The sequence below is a fragment of the Lissotriton helveticus genome, chromosome 2_1 (genome assembly GCF_964261635.1).
Source record: "Lissotriton helveticus chromosome 2_1, aLisHel1.1, whole genome shotgun sequence".
Classification (NCBI taxonomy): domain Eukaryota; kingdom Metazoa; phylum Chordata; class Amphibia; order Caudata; family Salamandridae; genus Lissotriton; species Lissotriton helveticus.
Window position 1 is genome coordinate 794,289,919 of NC_136059.1, and position 18,896 is coordinate 794,308,814.

Genomic DNA, 18,896 nt, shown 5'->3' on the forward strand with positions numbered 1-18,896 from the left:
CAGAATCTCATCCAGAGTCGTATAATTTTTTATCGTAGCTTCAGGTATATTCAATTCTTTGATTTCGTCTTAAATTTTCTGGATTTCAATAAGAAGTTTTGCTATCTTTCTTTCTGCATTTTCAATCAAAATTTTTATCAGATTACGTGAGCTATCATTAAGCTCCTTTTCCCAAGTAACGTATAGGTCAGGCTCCAGATCCTCATATGCTGGTATTATTTGGGACCTCAAGCCAAGAGGAATTCTATTCAAAGATAAGTATTCTTTCAGAGTGGCAGCATCCCACCATTTGTTTAATTCTGTTATCTTGAGTGATTCTAATTTAATGAATTTAGATCTAAGTCCCTCTTTTTTGTGGCTTTTAGGAGGTCCAACTGCCGAACCAATTGTTCCTCCTGCTTGTAAACTGCTAAATAATTGTTCTGCTTCTTTATCACGATTCATTTCTCCTTTGCGGCTGCTCAATAACTATATAAGCAAAATGTACTGGTAACAGTTATATATGAGCGCTCAGCTAGTAAAGGTTAAGTAATAGCCTAGTCTTAATCAATTGGTGCTCAGGTATGAAGGTGGTAGGTTACCTCTACCACAAAACCAAATCACAATGTGATTATATTGATACACAGATTAATACCGAGCACTCTTAGTCTATAATCAAAAGTCTTCAATTGTGTCACATTTCTCAATTTATTTTCTTCATTGAAAAACGTATTATCGCTGTCCCAAGTCGTTGTTTGTACCATTGGCCATTGAAGAAAAATATATTGTTCTTTAAAACCAACTCTGTCATTTGTAAGATCATCTGAGTATGGTCATAAAGTTCTGCTGATCTTCGACTTAGAAAATAGTCAAGTGCCTCTATCCCAAGTTCATGGTCAATGTTAGAGTATAATGATACAACATCCAGTGTTGCTAGTATCATTCCTTCTTCCCATACAAAGTCATTTAACAAATTCAGAACATGTTTTTTGTCTGCTATAAATGATGGCAAATTATAGATATAGTCTCTTAAAAAGGTATCAATATAGTGTGACATATGCTCGGTTGGACCGCCAATTCCCGATATGATCGGTCTTCCAGGTGGTTTGTCACAACTCTTGTGAATCTTTGGCAAAGTGTACATGCACGGTGCCTTCGGATAGGTCACCTGCAGGTACATGTATTCATCATAGTCAAGAAGTGTAAGATCGTACCATTCCTTGACTCTCTTATTGATATCAAATATAAGATTTTTCATCGGGTTGGATGAAAGTTTCTCATAATACACATTATTGTCAAGTTGGGATTGTACCTCATTGTTGTAATCAATAGTATCTTGAATCACTAGATTACCACCCTTATCGGCTCTCCGTATGGTTATAGCTCTATTCTCCATAAGTTCCTTTAAGGCTGATCTCTCTTTCATGGAAAGATTATCTTCTCTGATATTAAGTTGTTTACTCTTCCTAGTATCTATTTCTCTGTCTATCTCAGTATTAACTGCCTTAAAGAAGACATCTATGGTGTTACCTGGGTTTAGTTGTGGTATCCATTTTGATTTCAACTTAAGGCCGCTCCCCTCAGTTTGAAAACGTTCTACTTCTAAGTCTTCTATAAGTTTAGACAAAGTTATAGGGTCATCTTCTCTCTCTGTAATTGATAAAAGTAATTGTGTATCCTTTAATTCCTGAATGGTAAGGTTACTTTTTAATTCACTTATTGTCTGTTTCTTCCTTTCGGGTATATTTGAAAAGAATTTTTTAAGTTTAAGTCTCCTTATAAATTTAAAAAGGTCTATTTTAGTCATATACCAGTCTTGCTTTTTAGCTGGACAAAAGCCTAAACCCTTTTTAAGTAATAAGACCATTTCTTCAGATAGATCAAATTCTGACAGGTTGATTATCTCAATATCACTTACATTCATTTCTTCATTCACAGTTGTGGTTTCCAAGATCTCAAACTTCTCTTTATCCTTGATCCTGGATCTCCTACCTCCTCTCCTCCCTCTCCTGGTTTTTTTGCTGTAGTATTGCGATATCGTATTTCTGTATCTCGATTCCCTCTCCTGAGTCGACGAACCTCTTCTAAAAAATTATTCTCAGGTGTGAAATTAGCAATTTGATTTGTTACATCTTCATTATCATCACTCGAGATGTTGCTAGAGGATGCGTCTTTGTCACTAGCTGATGGTGTGCTGCCAGTCTGTCTCTCTGTCTGTTTCTTATTTACAAGATAGTCAAATCTTTTAGCAAAAGTATATATACGACCTGATAAATAATCGTTTTCGTCTCTCTTAAGTTTACATGCTTTCCTCTTTTTTATGTCCATTTGGACTTCGTTCAGAATCTCATCCAGAGTCGTATAATTTTTTATCGTAGCTTCAGGTATATTCAATTCTTTGATTTCGTCTTAAATTTTCTGGATTTCAATAAGAAGTTTTGCTATCTTTCTTTCTGCATTTTCAATCAAAATTTTTATCAGATTACGTGAGCTATCATTAAGCTCCTTTTCCCAAGTAACGTATAGGTCAGGCTCCAGATCCTCATATGCTGGTATTATTTGGGACCTCAAGCCAAGAGGAATTCTATTCAAAGATAAGTATTCTTTCAGAGTGGCAGCATCCCACCATTTGTTTAATTCTGTTATCTTGAGTGATTCTAATTTAATGAATTTAGATCTAAGTCCCTCTTTTTTGTGGCTTTTAGGAGGTCCAACTGCCGAACCAATTGTTCCTCCTGCTTGTAAACTGCTAAATAATTGTTCTGCTTCTTTATCACGATTCATTTCTCCTTTGCGGCTGCTCAAAACCTATATAAGCAAAATGTACTGGTAACAGTTATATATGAGCGCTCAGCTAGTAAAGGTTAAGTAATAGCCTAGTCTTAATCAATTGGTGCTCAGGTATGAAGGTGGTAGGTTACCTCTACCACAAAACCAAATCACAATGTGATTATATTGATACACACATTAATACCGAGCACTCTTAGTCTATAATCAAAAGTCTTCAATTGTGTCACATTTCTCAATTTATTTTCTTCATTGAAAAACGTATTATCGCTGTCCCAAGTCGTTGTTTGTACCATTGGCCATTGAAGAAAAATATATTGTTCTTTAAAACCAACTCTGTCATTTGTAAGATCATCTGAGTATGGTCATAAAGTTCTGCTGATCTTCGACTTAGAAAATAGTCAAGTGCCTCTATCCCAAGTTCATGGTCAATGTTAGAGTATAATGATACAACATCCAGTGTTGCTAGTATCATTCCTTCTTCCCATACAAAGTCATTTAACAAATTCAGAACATGTTTTTTGTCTGCTATAAATGATGGCAAATTATAGATATAGTCTCTTAAAAAGGTATCAATATAGTGTGACATATGCTCGGTTGGACCGCCAATTCCCGATATGATCGGTCTTCCAGGTGGTTTGTCACAACTCTTGTGAATCTTTGGCAAAGTGTACATGCACGGTGCCTTCGGATAGGTCACCTGCAGGTACATGTATTCATCATAGTCAAGAAGTGTAAGATCGTACCATTCCTTGACTCTCTTATTGATATCAAATATAAGATTTTTCATCGGGTTGGATGAAAGTTTCTCATAATACACATTATTGTCAAGTTGGGATTGTACCTCATTGTTGTAATCAATAGTATCTTGAATCACTAGATTACCACCCTTATCGGCTCTCCGTATGGTTATAGCTCTATTCTCCATAAGTTCCTTTAAGGCTGATCTCTCTTTCATGGAAAGATTATCTTCTCTGATATTAAGTTGTTTACTCTTCCTAGTATCTATTTCTCTGTCTATCTCAGTATTAACTGCCTTAAAGAAGACATCTAAGGTGTTACCTGGGTTTAGTTGTGGTATCCATTTTGATTTCAACTTAAGGCCGCTCCCCTCAGTTTGAAAACGTTCTACTTCTAAGTCTTCTATAAGTTTAGACAAAGTTATAGGGTCATCTTCTCTCTCTGTAATTGATAAAAGTAATTGTGTATCCTTTAATTCCTGAATGGTAAGGTTACTTTTTAATTCACTTATTATCTGTTTCTTCCTTTCGGGTATATTTGAAAAGAATTTTTTAAGTTTAAGTCTCCTTATAAATTTAAAAAGGTCTATTTTAGTCATATACCAGTCTTGCTTTTTAGCTGGACAAAAGCCTAAACCCTTTTTAAGTAATAAGACCATTTCTTCAGATAGATCAAATTCTGACAGGTTGATTATCTCAATATCACTTACATTCATTTCTTCATTCACAGTTGTGGTTTCCAAGATCTCAAACTTCTCTTTATCCTTGATCCTGGATCTCCTACCTCCTCTCCTCCCTCTCCTGGTTTTTTTTGCTGTAGTATTGCGATTTCGTATTTCTGTATCTCGATTCCCTCTCCTGAGTCGACGAACCTCTTCTAAAAAATTATTCTCAGGTGTGAAATTAGCAATTTGATTTGTTACATCTTCATTATCATCACTCGAGATGTTGCTAGAGGATGCGTCTTTGTCACTAGCTGATGGTGTGCTGCCAGTCTGTCTCTCTGTCTGTTTCTTATTTACAAGATAGTCAAATCTTTTAGCAAAAGTATATATACGACCTGATAAATAATCGTTTTCGTCTCTCTTAAGTTTACATGCTTCCCTCTTTTTTATGTCCATTTGGACTTCGTTCAGAATCTCATCCAGAGTCGTATAATTTTTTATCGTAGCTTCAGGTATATTCAATTCTTTGATTTCGTCTTAAATTTTCTGGATTTCAATAAGAAGTTTTGCTATCTTTCTTTCTGCATTTTCAATCAAAATTTTTATCAGATTACGTGAGCTATCATTAAGCTCCTTTTCCCAAGTAACGTATAGGTCAGGCTCCAGATCCTCATATGCTGGTATTATTTGGGACCTCAAGCCAAGAGGAATTCTATTCAAAGATAAGTATTCTTTCAGAGTGGCAGCATCCCACCATTTGTTTAATTCTGTTATCTTGAGTGATTCTAATTTAATGAATTTAGATCTAAGTCCCTCTTTTTTGTGGCTTTTAGGAGGTCCAACTGCCGAACCAATTGTTCCTCCTGCTTGTAAACTGCTAAATAATTGTTCTGCTTCTTTATCACGATTCATTTCTCCTTTGCGGCTGCTCAATAACTATATAAGCAAAATGTACTGGTAACAGTTATATATGAGCGCTCAGCTAGTAAAGGTTAAGTAATAGCCTAGTCTTAATCAATTGGTGCTCAGGTATGAAGGTGGTAGGTTACCTCTACCACAAAACCAAATCACAATGTGATTATATTGATACACAGATTAATACCGAGCACTCTTAGTCTATAATCAAAAGTCTTCAATTGTGTCACATTTCTCAATTTATTTTCTTCATTGAAAAACGTATTATCGCTGTCCCAAGTCGTTGTTTGTACCATTGGCCATTGAAGAAAAATATATTGTTCTTTAAAACCAACTCTGTCATTTGTAAGATCATCTGAGTATGGTCATAAAGTTCTGCTGATCTTCGACTTAGAAAATAGTCAAGTGCCTCTATCCCAAGTTCATGGTCAATGTTAGAGTATAATGATACAACATCCAGTGTTGCTAGTATCATTCCTTCTTCCCATACAAAGTCATTTAACAAATTCAGAACATGTTTTTTGTCTGCTATAAATGATGGCAAATTATAGATATAGTCTCTTAAAAAGGTATCAATATAGTGTGACATATGCTCGGTTGGACCGCCAATTCCCGATATGATCGGTCTTCCAGGTGGTTTGTCACAACTCTTGTGAATCTTTGGCAAAGTGTACATGCACGGTGCCTTCGGATAGGTCACCTGCAGGTACATGTATTCATCATAGTCAAGAAGTGTAAGATCGTACCATTCCTTGACTCTCTTATTGATATCAAATATAAGATTTTTCATCGGGTTGGATGAAAGTTTCTCATAATACACATTATTGTCAAGTTGGGATTGTACCTCATTGTTGTAATCAATAGTATCTTGAATCACTAGATTACCACCCTTATCGGCTCTCCGTATGGTTATAGCTCTATTCTCCATAAGTTCCTTTAAGGCTGATCTCTCTTTCATGGAAAGATTATCTTCTCTGATATTAAGTTGTTTACTCTTCCTAGTATCTATTTCTCTGTCTATCTCAGTATTAACTGCCTTAAAGAAGACATCTATGGTGTTACCTGGGTTTAGTTGTGGTATCCATTTTGATTTCAACTTAAGGCCGCTCCCCTCAGTTTGAAAACGTTCTACTTCTAAGTCTTCTATAAGTTTAGACAAAGTTATAGGGTCATCTTCTCTCTCTGTAATTGATAAAAGTAATTGTGTATCCTTTAATTCCTGAATGGTAAGGTTACTTTTTAATTCACTTATTGTCTGTTTCTTCCTTTCGGGTATATTTGAAAAGAATTTTTTAAGTTTAAGTCTCCTTATAAATTTAAAAAGGTCTATTTTAGTCATATACCAGTCTTGCTTTTTAGCTGGACAAAAGCCTAAACCCTTTTTAAGTAATAAGACCATTTCTTCAGATAGATCAAATTCTGACAGGTTGATTATCTCAATATCACTTACATTCATTTCTTCATTCACAGTTGTGGTTTCCAAGATCTCAAACTTCTCTTTATCCTTGATCCTGGATCTCCTACCTCCTCTCCTCCCTCTCCTGGTTTTTTTTGCTGTAGTATTGCGATTTCGTATTTCTGTATCTCGATTCCCTCTCCTGAGTCGACGAACCTCTTCTAAAAAATTATTCTCAGGTGTGAAATTAGCAATTTGATTTGTTACATCTTCATTATCATCACTCGAGATGTTGCTAGATTATGCGTCTTTGTCACTAGCTGATGGTGTGCTGCCAATCTGTCTCTCTGTCTGTTTCTTATTTACAAGAAAGTCAAATCTTTTAGCAAAAGTATATATACGACCTGATAAATAATCGTTTTAGTCTCTCTTAAGTTTACGTGCTTTCCTCTTATTTATGTCCATTTGGACTTCGTTCAGAATCTCATCCAGAGTCGTATAATTTTTATCGTAGCTTCAGGTATATTCAATTCTTTGATTTCGTCTTCAATTTTCTGGATTTCAATAAGAAGTTTTGCTATCTTTCTTTCTGCATTTTCAATCAAAATTTTGATCAGATTACGTAAGCTATCATTAAGCTCCTTTCCCAAGTAACATATAGGTCAGGCTCCAGATCCTCATATGCTGGTATTATTTGGGACCTCAAGCCACGAGGAATTCTATTCAAAGATAAGTATTGTTTCAGAGTGGCAGCATCCCACCATTTGTTTAATTCTGTTATCTTGAGTGATTCTAATTTAATGAATTTAGATCTAAGTCCCTCTTTTTTGTGGCTTTTAGGAGGTCCAACTGCCGAACCAATTGTTCCTCCTGCTTGTAAACTGCTAAATAATTGTTCTGCTTCGTTATCACGATTCATTTCTCCTTTGCGGCTGCTCAATAACTATATAAGCAAAATGTACTGGTAACAGTTATATATGAGCGCTCAGCTAGTAAAGGTTAAGTAATAGCCTAGTCTTAATCAATTGGTGCTCAGGTATGAAGGTGGTAGGTTACCTCTACCACAAAAACAAATCACAATGTGATTATATTGATACACAGATTAATACCGAGCACTCTTAGTCTATAATCAAAAGTCTTCAATTGTGTCACATTTCTCAATCTATTTTCTTCATTGAAAAACTTATTATCGCTGTCCCAAGTCGTTGTTTGTACCAATGGCCATTGAACAAAAATATATTGTTCTTTAAAACCAACTCTGTCATTTGTAAGATCATCTGAGTATGGTCATAAAGTTCTGCTGATCTTCGACTTAGAAAATAGTCAAGTGCCTCTATCCCAAGTTCATGGTAAATGTTAGAGTGAAAAGAAGAAGAAATGAATCATGATAAAGAAGCAGAACAATTATTTAGCAGTTTACAAGCAGGGGGAACAATTGGTTCGGCAGTTGGACCTCCTAAAAGCCACAAAAAAGAGGGACTTAGATCTAAATTCATTAAATTAGAATCACTGAAGATAACAGAATTAAACAAATGGTGGGATGCTGCCACTCTGAAACAATACTTATCTTTGAATAGAATTCCTCGTGGCTTGAGGTCCCAAATAATACCAGCATATGAGGATCTGGAGCCTGACCTATACGTTACTTGGGAAAAGGAGCTTAATGATAGCTCACGTAATCTGATCAAAATTTTGATTGAAAATGCAGAATGAAAGATAGCAAAACTTCTTATTGAAATCCAGAAAATTGAAGACGAAATCAAAGAATTGAATATACCTGAAGCTACGATAAAAAATTATACGACTCTGGATGAGATTCTGAACGAAGTCCAAATGGACATAAAAAAGAGGAAAGCACGTAAACTTAAGAGAGACGAAAACGATTATTTATCAGGTCGTATATATACTTTTGCTAAAAGATTCGACTATCTTGTAAATGAGAAACAGACAGAGAGACAGACTGGCAGCACACCATCAGCTAGTGACAAAGACGCATCCTCTAGCAACATCTCGAGTGATGATAATGAAGATGTAACAAATCAAATTGCTAATTTCACACCTGAGAATAATTTTTTAGAAGAGGTTCGTCGACTCAGCAGAGGGAATCGAGATACAGAAATACAAAATCGCAATAGTACAGCAAAAAAACCAGGAGAGGGAGGAGAGGAGGTAGGAGATCCAGGATCAAGGATAAAGAGAAGTTTGAGATCTTGGAAACCACAACTGTGAATGAAGAAATGAATGTAAGTGATATTGAGATAATCAACCTGTCAGAATTTGATCTATCTGAAGAAATGGTCTTATTACTTAAAAGGGTTTAGGCTTTTGTCCAGCTAAAAAGCAAGACTGGTATATGACTAAAATAGACCTTTTTAAATTTATAAGGAGACTTAAACTTAAAAAATTATTTTCAAATATACCCGAAAGGAAGAAACAGACAATAAGTGAATTAAAAAGTAACCTTACCATTCAGGAATTAAAGGATACACAATTGCTTTTATCAATTACAGAGAGAGAAGATGACCCTATAACTTTGTCTAAACTTATAGAAGACTTAGAAGTAGAACATTTTCAAACTGAGGGGAGCGGCCTTAAGTTGAAATCAAAATGGATACCACAACTAAACACAGGTAACACCATAGATGTCTTCTTTAAGGCAGTTAATACTGAGATAGACAGAGAAATAGATACTAGGAAGAGTAAACAACTTAATATCAGAGAAGATAATCTTTCCATGAAAGAGAGATCAGCCTTAAAGGAACTTATGGAGAATAGAGCTATAACCATACGGAGAGCCGATAAGGGTGGTAATCTAGTGATTCAAGATACTATTGATTACAACAATGAGGTACAATCCCAACTTGACAATAATGTTTATTATGAGAAACTTTCATCCAACCCGATGAAAAATCTTATATTTGATATCAATAAGAGAGTCAAGGAATGGTACGATCTTACACTTCTTGACTATGATGAATACATATACACATGGTTCCTTTACGTTCTCCCTCCTCGTGTGCGAACAGAAATTTGGAAGCACGCAGCCTCAATTTTAACTTCAGGCATTAACTCAGGGACAGTTTTGGGTCGGCGAGGAGCCTCCGCGATCTGTCTCCTACCCTCCGTGGTAGGGGTGACGCTCACTGACCTGCTTTCTGTGTCCAACTGAGGAACTGCTTTTTTATCCATCTCCCAACCCGCATTCCCTGAGGCGGAGGTCGGCTGGTGGGAGCGTGACTGCAATCGGCAGTTTTTCATCTCGCTCTCAGCGCGACCCGCCCAGGTTGCAGTGCGTTGCTTGTGCCCTGGAAAAGCCTACCGGGGGACTGCGAGGCCCAGAAACCACCGCTCCTTGCAGCCGGCGCCTCTTCCCCCGGCGGCCACGCCCACTGAATTGAACGCTGTTTAAAAACCTTTCGCGCCACCCGCTGCGCGGGTGACGCTCACTGACCTGCTTTCTGTGTCCAACTGAGGAACTGCTTTTTTATCCATCTCCCAACCCGCATTCCCTGAGGCGGAGGTCGGCTGGTGGGAGCGTGACTGCAATCGGCAGTTTTTCATCTCGCTCTCAGCGCGACCCGCCCAGGTTGCAGTGCGTTGCTTGTGCCCTGGAAAAGCCTACCGGGGGACTGCGAGGCCCAGAAACCACCGCTCCTTGCAGCCGGCGCCTCTTCCCCCAGCGGCCACGCCCACTGAATTGAACGCTGTTTAAAAACCTTTCGCGCCACCCGCTGCGCGGGTGACGCTCACTGACCTGCTTTCTGTGTCCAACTGAGGAACTGCTTTTTTATCCATCTCCCAACCCGCATTCCCTGAGGCGGAGGTCGGCTGGTGGGAGCGTGACTGCAATCGGCAGTTTTTCATCTCGCTCTCAGCGCGACCCGCCCAGGTTGCAGTGCGTTGCTTGTGCCCTGGAAAAGCCTACCGGGGGACTGCGAGGCCCAGAAACCACCGCTCCTTGCAGCCGGCGCCTCTTCCCCCGGCGGCCACGCCCACTGAATTGAACGCTGTTTAAAAACCTTTCGCGCCACCCGCTGCGCGGGTGACGCTCACTGACCTGCTTTCTGTGTCCAACTGAGGAACTGCTTTTTTATCCATCTCCCAACCCGCATTCCCTGAGGCGGAGGTCGGCTGGTGGGAGCGTGACTGCAATCGGCAGTTTTTCATCTCGCTCTCAGCGCGACCCGCCCAGGTTGCAGTGCGTTGCTTGTGCCCTGGAAAAGCCTACCGGGGGACTGCGAGGCCCAGAAACCACCGCTCCTTGCAGCCGGCGCCTCTTCCCCCGGCGGCCACGCCCACTGAATTGAACGCTGTTTAAAAACCTTTCGCGCCACCCGCTGCGCGGGTGACGCTCACTGACCTGCTTTCTGTGTCCAACTGAGGAACTGCTTTTTTATCCATCTCCCAACCCGCATTCCCTGAGGCGGAGGTCGGCTGGTGGGAGCGTGACTGCAATCGGCAGTTTTTCATCTCGCTCTCAGCGCGACCCGCCCAGGTTGCAGTGCGTTGCTTGTGCCCTGGAAAAGCCTACCGGGGGACTGCGAGGCCCAGAAACCACCGCTCCTTGCAGCCGGCGCCTCTTCCCCCGGCGGCCACGCCCACTGAATTGAACGCTGTTTAAAAACCTTTCGCGCCACCCGCTGCGCGGGTGACGCTCACTGACCTGCTTTCTGTGTCCAACTGAGGAACTGCTTTTTTATCCATCTCCCAACCCGCATTCCCTGAGGCGGAGGTCGGCTGGTGGGAGCGTGACTGCAATCGGCAGTTTTTCATCTCGCTCTCAGCGCGACCCGCCCAGGTTGCAGTGCGTTGCTTGTGCCCTGGAAAAGCCTACCGGGGGACTGCGAGGCCCAGAAACCACCGCTCCTTGCAGCCGGCGCCTCTTCCCCCGGCGGCCACGCCCACTGAATTGAACGCTGTTTAAAAACCTTTCGCGCCACCCGCTGCGCGGGTGACGCTCACTGACCTGCTTTCTGTGTCCAACTGAGGAACTGCTTTTTTATCCATCTCCCAACCCGCATTCCCTGAGGCGGAGGTCGGCTGGTGGGAGCGTGACTGCAATCGGCAGTTTTTCATCTCGCTCTCAGCGCGACCCGCCCAGGTTGCAGTGCGTTGCTTGTGCCCTGGAAAAGCCTACCGGGGGACTGCGAGGCCCAGAAACCACCGCTCCTTGCAGCCGGCGCCTCTTCCCCCGGCGGCCACGCCCACTAAATTGAACGCTGTTTAAAAACTTTTCGCGCCACCCGCTGCGCGGGTGACGCTCACTGACCTGCTTTCTGTGTCCAACTGAGGAACTGCTTTTTTATCCATCTCCCAACCCGCATTCCCTGAGGCGGAGGTCGGCTGGTGGGAGCGTGACTGCAATCGGCAGTTTTTCATCTCGCTCTCAGCGCGACCCGCCCAGGTTGCAGTGCGTTGCTTGTGCCCTGGAAAAGCCTACCGGGGGACTGCGAGGCCCAGAAACCACCGCTCCTTGCAGCCGGCGCCTCTTCCCCCGGCGGCCACGCCCCCCCTCCTCCCTCTATTTTTACGCAGCCTCTAACGCGACGCGGGTCGCGCCGCGGGTCGCAGCCCGGGGCGAAGACCCGGGCAAAGACCGGGCCGTTTTAGGCCGTTAGAGGCTGGTAGAGACTGGACTGGGCCACCCCCCTGATATTTATATTTTAATTTGCCCCTTTCCCATTGTACTATTTTACGCATCCCCTGTGATCCATAACTCAATAGTAATAGTAATGGTCCTCACGAGAGGGAACAAAACCAAAGCCCCCACTGCAGCGGGCAAAATGCTCGGCCCCATGGACGATTTTCTAGCGAAGGCCAACACACTCATCGATGAAAGTATATCAATAATCGAAGAAAGGGTCTCCCTAGATCTGGCATTCGCAAAAAGATCCTCATTAGGTACCTTGGCGGAAGCTAGATCTCCAACATTAGTAGCTTCAAATGCTGAGTTGGTGCCGATTAGGGAGAGACGCAGCCTACCAAATACAGTAGATCTGTCAGTCTCTCAAATAGCGGATTCTCAACTTAGCTATGACCTAGAGAAAACCCCAGAACTGTTTCCAACAACATCTGTGCAAATTTCCTCACTAGAAAAAAGAATAGAAAGGGGCAGGAGGGAGGGAGCAATTAGCAAAAACAGGGCACCCGGAAATCCAAATACAATAGTAAACCCGATAATATCACCAATCATTCCAATAATCCAAGACGATAGGGTGTCACATATTGAGATCCTAGCATCAGTCCATCAGGTAGAGAAGGAACTATCTTGCCCGACAATTCTGGACCCTCAACCCACTAAACAAATCGAAGCTGACTTGAATTTGGCTGAGGCCCAGGAATTAACTCTCCCTAGCATAGCTAATGTAGTTAAACATGCCTTACTACCCTTAGAACACAGGTTAGCAGTCATAGAATCGCAAATCTCTAAACTATTAAAAAATCAACAGCAGTTTCTTCCGCCATGTCCTCAAAAACCGGCTGGTAACAACAGTAAAAAACCAACCAACACTAATGTATCTAATGTCAATCCATCTATGCCCAATCCACAACAAAAGACCCTCCGAATAACCACCCCAAACCTGCCCATAAACAAAAACACCACTAATTCGACCAAAATTACAAAAACAGTGTTAGCCCAAAGTTCCACTAGTAGCCTACAACAAACAAATACCTCGACCGCCCCAGCTGCGGCCGCGACCACTGATTTGACCCAGAAGGCACCTACCAGTACAGCCAATAAAACCCCAGCGAAAAACTCGAATAAAACAGCAACGAAAACCCTACCCCCTCCACCCGTACCGCCAAAAACACCTGTGGATAGGTCCAAGAGGAATACTGCGAGGAATCCTGGTCCTCCAAGACTCCCAGCAGAGTTCCCTCCTGAGGCCTCACCCTACGTGGTGGTCATGGCTGGAGTTCCTGAATTAACAGATCTTACCTCAGAACCGGTCTGGTCCTTAAAAAATAAGGCCCAGCATTGGCTCCAGACCAACCGCCCAATTCCATCCTCTTGGCGCGGAAGAATTAGATCTGTAGCCAGGGTACCGTGGGTGGGTAATACTAGAAAAACAATTCCTGGGGACTGCATAACAATTACTTTCGAGGATCCTCGAATAGCGGACTATGTTTGTGCCTGGGAAGACATTACCCCAAATGGAGGAATCAAGATCAAGTCACTCTCCTTCTTTTACCCCTTTAGGCAAGTGGACGGATACATACAGGAGCAGGAACCTCCTTGGTCCGTCCCTTTCCCTAGGCGGGACGACCAATCAAACATCCGATATCACGGTCCTCCCAATCTTTATGAGCCAGATTATTCCTGGCATACAGTGAGACATCGCCATCAGGGAGGAAGGTGGGATGACAGAAGACCCTACACGCAATGGCCCCCACATAGAGAACAATCACGATGGGACCCATGGCTTAACATCCCGCTAAATAATAGGTATAGTGGCCTAGAATTGGTCGATTGACCATTATCAGAAATTTCTTCTACTAATACCCAACTATCTTCCTCGCCACAGCCTGCTATCACTTTCCAAGCTGTTGGTAATAAAGATTCCACAACCCTAGAAGCAGATTCTGGCGATGATTCCCTACATATCATGGTATCCTATTGGAACATTGCGGGCCTACGAAATAAAATCAACGATGGCTCAGCGCAGGAATTTCTAACCCCAAATCAAATAATTTGTCTCCAGGAGACATGGTCTGTAGAAGAATTACATCTACAAGGCTACAAAACCTATAACGTCCCAGCAACAACCAGTACTATGGGTAGACCAAAAGGTGGTCTCGCTACCTACATTTCAAATTCCCTACCTTTTAACAAGGTGGCCACACTCTCCCAGGACCCCAATCATCAAATCTTAGCACTAACCCTTCCCAATAAGGACACAATCATCCTGGTTAACATATATAACAATTTGTCCGATGAAAATTTCATAATTCTTCTTACCACTTTAACCGACAAATTGAAACAAATTCATCATCGGAGCCCTGCAAATAAGGCAACCAATATAATTTGGGGAGGTGATTTTAATCTCCATCCCTGCACAGCTCCTAATCTGGTGTGTTGTGGGATAGTGGACGAACTTAACGCTCCATTATCCCACTTCGCTCACACCAAATTAGGAAATATAATCAATATCGCCCTATCAGATTTGGATCTTCAGATTGCCAATCATTCAAAAGCAGACCCGAACGAATTTATTCCGACTTATGTGGGTAGAGGACACAAGACCACAGTAGATTTTATATTTCTTTCCCAAAACCTAATGACGAAGCTGAAGGAATTTGAGGTCACAGTCACCCCCCTCAGCGACCATGCAGCCTTAACAATAACACTATCCGTGCCAGCTAATGCCTCCCATAAATTGGAGATGGCGATCACCCTTAAGCAGAATAGGATTCAGGTTGGTAAACACAATGGACTGACTATTAAATGGGCCAAAATCAACCCAGCAGATATAATGAAAAAATTAATAACTCGGTCCTATCCTAATATAGTGAAATGCCTGGATCTTACAACTAGCCATAAGGAAGTCCTTAGAAATTTTAACTTAATATTAGATGTCATAAAGGACCTACTTACTTCAAAACCTAAGTCAAATCGTGACAACAAACCAAAGTGGTTCAATCATAATTGCACAGTGGCCTTATCAAAGCTAAAATCTGCACTTAAAAATAACCCACGTGATGTGGTCCAGATCCAGCTCCTGAGGCGCCAATATACAGGGGAAAGAAAGATGAGAACGGCCCAACTTAAACAAAAACTATGGGACGATCTCCATCAAGGCGCAGTTTCAAAAAACAGTGACCTGTTCTGGCGTACAGTCAGATCCCCGTACCTTACAGAAAAGGATACCCCGAAAATAGAGGTCGCCATCGACGAAAATACATGGGTCTCTCACTTTGGGGAAATTTTTAAAAATACCCTACCAACAGAATCCCTATCCCCTAATGTGAACTATCCCATTCTGGTTCCCTTTGACATTCCAGACCTCATAGATGCTTTGCAGAGCAGTAAATCAGGTAAGGCACCAGGACCCGATGGGGTCCCGGTGGACCTTTTTAAAAGCAACCAAGATCTATGGGCACCCATTTTAACTAGAGTATGTATAGCAGCAGCGAGTGAGGGAATTCTAACCTCCTGGACAAAGTCAATAATGGTCCCCATTTTTAAAAAGGGGGACCGGCAAGACGTAAAATGCTACCGGCCCATTTCACTGCTGGACTCGCTCGGAAAGGTAGTGGGGAGAGTGATACTCGAGCGTCTCCAGCAGTGGACTGAGGACAGGGGCATAATTTCGGATATCCAATTTGGCTTCCGAGAAGGCTTTGGTACTCTGGAGCAGGTCCTCAACCTCACCCTAATAATGGGGAAATACACACAGGCCATCCCTACCAAAATATATATGGTCTTTGTAGACCTCTCCGCAGCTTTCGACTGTGTTTCACACACAAAGCTGTGGAAGGTCTTAGCCCAATTAGGAGTAGATCCACCCCTGTTAGATTTCCTCAGAGAGCTCTATACAGGGGCCACAGCCAGAGTTCGCTTTGGCGTTAATGGTGAGCTGACGTCCCCGTTTAGTGTAGAGCGTGGGGTCAGGCAGGGATGTGTCCTGGCCCCCTTCCTCTTCTCTCTCTACACTAATGGTCTAGAGGGGGAGATGTTGAGGGGGGCCCAGGACCTCCCACGCATAAATCACCGCCTGGTCCCCGCCCTGCTCTACGCGGACGACGCGGTTATTTTAGCACGAACCCCCAGAGAACTCCAGAAAGCAGTGAGCAGATACACGTCCTTTATGGGCAACTTAGATTTAAAGGTGAATGTGAAAAAAACGTTCGTCATGACAGTTGGCAGAGGTCGAAAACGAACATACCCTACCCTGCTGAATAACCAAAAGCTAGAACGTACCCCCCACTATCCCTACTTGGGGGTCATGATAGATGATCAACTTAGTTGGAAGCAAGCAATTAACACTAGGGCACTCTTATTTAGGAGATCAATTGCCGCATTAATATCTTTCTCCCAGAGATTAGGCAAAAGACCATCAGTAGAGCTCCTCAAGATATACAAGGCCAAATGCCAGGCAATTGCAACATATGGTGCAGGAGTCTGGGGGTATACAGACACCAGTCCCATCCAGAAGGTGGAAAACACCTTCTTAAGATTTTTGTTAGCTACCCCCAAAGGCACCTCAATTTACGCAATGCACCTAGAATTAGCCATTCCTTACCTGGAGGATCTAATTAAAATAGAACCCCTGATGCTGTGGCGTCGCATTTGGTTGTCAAATAAAAATGCCTTGTCACAAGCTATCATCGCAGACTCAATGAGTCTGGATAATTCTCTGAAAATAAAGTGGCTCTTATATGTCAGGAATTTTTTCAATGATTTAGGCCTTGAGAATTATTATCTTGATCCGGCTTCCATTACGGACATTTCAAAAAAAGATCTGAAACAGAAAGCACTAAGTCACCTCGAACTGTTAAGACTTGCATCCAATTCCTCGAAAACGGCAGTGATCCATGCAAACATGATCCAAGTAGCCTTTGTCATTCACCCGTATCTTGAACTACAGTTAACAACTTACGAGAGAATGTTAATTACGAGATTTAGGCTAAACATCTTTTTTAGAATGGTCACTTTTCCGACACAAAATTGTTGGGACGCTATATTGCCGCCTTGTTCCTGTGACGGCCTATCAGCGCAGTCGAACTTGCATGTGATCCTGCTTTGTAAATACCATCAAGCCCATAGAAAGATCTGGCTTTTACCGATACTCAAATCTTGGGGACTGAGACAGTGTCGACCTGCTCTTTTAAGACTACAAATGTTAGAAACAGTGAATGTCTGTTATTTTGTCAGCAGCTTCCTAAAGTGTATCGTGAAACATAGAAAAAACCTTTAAAAAAAAACCAAAAAAAAAAAACCATGTTATATCTATCACAACCGGCACCTTGCACACTTTGAATAATTCTCTCTCTATAACTATGAAATGAATTTTATCTGAATTGTCTGTAACTTGTGTATTTTTACAAATGTATGTTACTCTGTGTTCTTTTATGGTTTTTTCTACTGTGAACAAGCCGAATAAAGATTTATATATATATATACCTGCAGGTGACCTATCCGAAGGCACCGTGCATGTACACTTTGCCAAAGATTCACAAGAGTCGTGACAAACCACCTGGAAGACCGATCATATCGGGAATTGGCGGTCCAACCGTGCATATGTCACACTATATTGATACCTTTTTAAGAGACTATGTCTATAATTTGCCATCATTTATAGCAGACACAAAACATGTTCTGAATTTGTTAAATGACTTTGTATGGGAAGAAGGAATGATACTAGCAACACTGGATGTTGTATCATTATACTCTAACATTGACCATGAACTTGGGATAGAGGCACTTGACTATTTTCTAAGTCGAAGATCAGCAGAACTTTATGACCATACTCAGATGATCTTACAAATGACAGAGTTGGTTTTAAAGAACAATATATTTTTGTTCAGTGGCCAATGGTACAAACAACGACTTGGGACAGCGATAATACGTTTTTCAATGAAGAAAATAAATTGAGAAATGTGACACAATTGAAGACTTTTGATTATAGACTAAGAGTGCTCGGTATTAATCTGTGTATCAATATAATCACATTGTGATTTGTTTTTGTGGTAGAGGTAACCTACCACCCTCATACCTGAGCACCAATTGATTAAGACTAGGCTATTACTTAACCTTTACTAGCTGAGCGCTCATATATAACTGTTACCAGTACATTTTGCTTATATAGTTATTGAGCAGCCGCAAAGGAGAAATGAATCGTGATAAAGAAGCAGAACAATTATTTAGCAGTTTACAAGCAGGAGGAACAATTGGTTCGGCAGTTGGACCTCCTAAAAGCCACAAAAAAGAGGGACTTAGATCTAAATTCATAAAATTAGAATCACTCAAGGTAACAGAATTAAACAAATGGTGGGATGCTGCCACTCTGAAACAATACTTATCTTTGAATAGAATTCCTCGTGGCTTGAGGTCCCAAATAATACCAGCATATGAGGATCTGGAGCCTGACCTATACGTTACTTGGGAAAAGGAGCTTAATGATAACTCACGTAATCTGATCAAAATTTTGATTGAAAATGCAGAAAGAAAGATAGCAAAACTTCTTATTGAAATCCAGAAAATTGAAGACGAAATCAAAGAATTGAATATACCTGAAGCTACGATAAAAAATGATACGACTCTGGATGAGATTCTGAACGAAGTCCAAATGGACATAAAAAAGAGGAAAGCACGTAAACTTAAGAGAGACGAAAACGATTATTTATCAGGTCGTATATATACTTTTGCTAAAAGATTCGACTATCTTGTAAATAAGAAACAGACAGAGAGAC